The sequence below is a fragment of the Eufriesea mexicana genome, unplaced genomic scaffold (assembly GCF_001483705.2).
Source record: "Eufriesea mexicana isolate 0111107269 unplaced genomic scaffold, ASM148370v2 scaffold70466, whole genome shotgun sequence".
NCBI lineage: Eukaryota > Metazoa > Arthropoda > Insecta > Hymenoptera > Apidae > Eufriesea > Eufriesea mexicana.
Genome location: NW_016974771.1, coordinates 796 through 4,040, shown reverse-complemented (window position 1 = coordinate 4,040; position 3,245 = coordinate 796).

Here is a 3,245-nt window from a genome sequence, read left to right as displayed (position 1 = left end):
TCGAAACCGAAAAAAAATATCCAATCCCATTAGAGAACATTCCATTCTACACTGATATATAGAACAAACCTAATCAAAAAGCCTAATTTCGAAGATAGAAAAGATAAAAGTCAATTGCGCAGCACGATTTCACAGCCACTGACACATTCGGCACTATTTCTCGAAAACGCACACACGAAACCGGAAAAAAATATCCAATCCCATTAGAGAACATTCCATTCTACGCTGATATGTAGAACAAACCTAATCAAAAAGCCTAATTTCGAAGATAGAAAAGAAAATAGTCAATTGCGCAGCACGATTTCACAGCCACTGACACATTCGGCACTATTCATCGAAAACGCACACTCGAATCCAGAAACAAATATCCAATCCCATTAGAGAACATTCCATTCTACACTGATATATAGAACAAACCTAATAAAGAACCCTAATTTCGAAGATAGAAAAGATAAAAGTCAATTGCGCAGCACCATATCACAACCATTGACACATTCGGCACTATTTCTCGAAAAGGCACGATCGAAACCGAAAAAAAATATCCAATCCCATTAGAGAACATTCCATTCTACACTGATATATAGAACAAACCTAATCAAGCAGCCTAATTTCGAAGATAGAAAAGATAAAAGTCAATTGCGCAGCAACATATCACAACCATTGACACATTCGGCACTATTTCTCGAAAACGCACGTTCGAAGCCGAAAAAAAGTATCCAATCCCATTAGAGAACATTCCACTCTACACTGACATATAGGACAAACCTAATCGAGAAGCCTAATTTTTTAAATACAAGCCAAAAGAGTCTATCACGCAGCACGATTTCACAGCCGCAGACACCTACGTTATTAAATTTCGGACACGAATGGTGGAAATCATAGAGAAATCGGCATACAATATAGCGAAAAGCCTAATCATCGCTGTTATAGTGAAAAAACCTAGTCCGAAAGACTAATTACGGAAATGTAAACTATAAAATTGAACGGTGTAACACTATTTCACAGGCACTTGTACTTCCGTCACTTATTTTAAATGTGCACCTTCAGTTTTTTCTATATGTAGTATTTTACCACCGAACAAGTGTTCACAGTTATTTATTCTGCGCTTAGTATAGTTCTTTCGATTTCTTAATCTTGTGTTGTGGTCCTTTCGTATATATCACGACGAAGTTGCAGAAGTTGCTCAATATTCCGAAATAATAACAGATAATGCGTATTACTGTTCTTGAATATTTCTTTCGTCAGTTGCAGTAATTAAACGGCTGATGAAGGATAACACTGCTTCACAAATCGCTTTGTTCAGGGACTGAAGGTCTTACTTTAACGCGTGTAAATATTCCATCACGTGCTACCGGCATGTTGGATTCGCTTCGACCAGAAGTATTCTGCGATTGGGCAAAGCTGTGTCCCGTTTTCGCGGGAAGATGCTTCCTCTTTGAAATAGCCATGTGATGAAGTATCGATGTGAAATATCAAACGATGTTTCTTACATTTATTAATATCAATAAAGCAAATATAAATATATTTCTGTTATGAAAAATTCTAAATTTCTATTATTAATTCATGAACTTGAATTATTAATTATTCCACTATACCAATGGAAAGATAAATCATTAGTATCTACGGCAATAATTCAAACACTCTATGCAATAATCACCAATAATTATTGAAATAACAAGCTATTCATATCCAGAATTATATTAGAAAGCTCGCTAAGGCTGTACCTTTACGATGCAATTTTTAAAGTTGATGAATTAAATATAGACGAACATGAAGTCACAGATGAAGATGAGTGGCTTTGTTCTTGGTAAAAAGAAAATAAAACTGCAATAGTTATATGCTAAAGTATTTTCTATTCATTTCGAAAGTTTCACATATAAACGTTAAATGTTAACCACATAATAAACAATGATATATAGACATTAGAATCTGAGTAGATGTCCGTACCACGGACCGTTGAGTGAAACAGATGTTTCGTAATAAATACACTTAATAATTTTCATTATAATGTCCATATATAAATGTAACAATATTTATAGACATATACATTACTGCAAATAATTCTATTCAAATATACGACTTATCCTAATAATTCTAGATATTGGTCTTTCTTGTATCTATCTCTCTTATCGTGCATCTCCACGGCTTTCTCTCGTCCTAAACCTCATAAGTTATTTATTCCCTATTCATTTTCCTTTATATCTTTATCATCTTCAACATCATTTATTTTATAATTTTCTACTTTCTTCGGAAACTTTTTTGTATTTCTCAATTTACTTTTTCTCCTTTCCTTCATTACTGTGAAAATATAAATATAAGATTATATAATACATGTCAATAAAAATTCCACTTTCTATAACATAGTTATAATGTAAACACTAACTCTTTCTCTTTCTTTATAACTTCTAACTCTTCTTTAGTTTTTACTTCGTCGTCACTTTCATCAATTAAATGATCATGCGCTGATTTGTACCTATCACTAAACTTTTTATTTAATATCACAGTTTCTTCTTCATCCTCCTCTGCTTCTTCACCAAATGATAGAATATTGAAATCTCTGTAACAATATTTTTCATTACAAAGAACAATACTATCAGGGCTAAATTCTGCAAACATATATGATTTTTACTTTATTGCTGCTGTTTTAGTTTTTGAATTGTCCTTTGCTTCTTCACTTTCCTGTACTATTATCCTTGGTGTAATATCAGAAAATGGATTGTTCAATATCATAATTTTTATCAATCTTGGAGGATAAAATGGTTTTTCGATTTCTTAATCTTGTGTTGTGGTCCTTTCGTATATATCACGACGAAGTTGCAGAAGTTGCTCAATATTCCGAAATAATAACAGATAATGCGTATTACTGTTCTTGAATATTTCTTTCGTCAGTTGCAGTAATTAAACGGCTGATGAAGGATAACACTGCTTCACAAATCGCTTTGTTCAGGGACTGAAGGTCTTACTTTAACGCGTGTAAATATTCCATCACGTGCTACCGGCATGTTGGATTCGCTTCGACCAGAAGTATTCTGCGATTGGGCAAAGCTGTGTCCCGTTTTCGCGGGAAGATGCTTCCTCTTTGAAATAGCCATGTGATGAAGTATCGATGTGAAATATCAAACGATGTTTCTTACATTTATTAATATCAATAAAGCAAATATAAATATATTTCTGTTATGAAAAATTCTAAATTTCTATTATTAATTCATGAACTTGAATTATTAATTATTCCACTATACCAATGG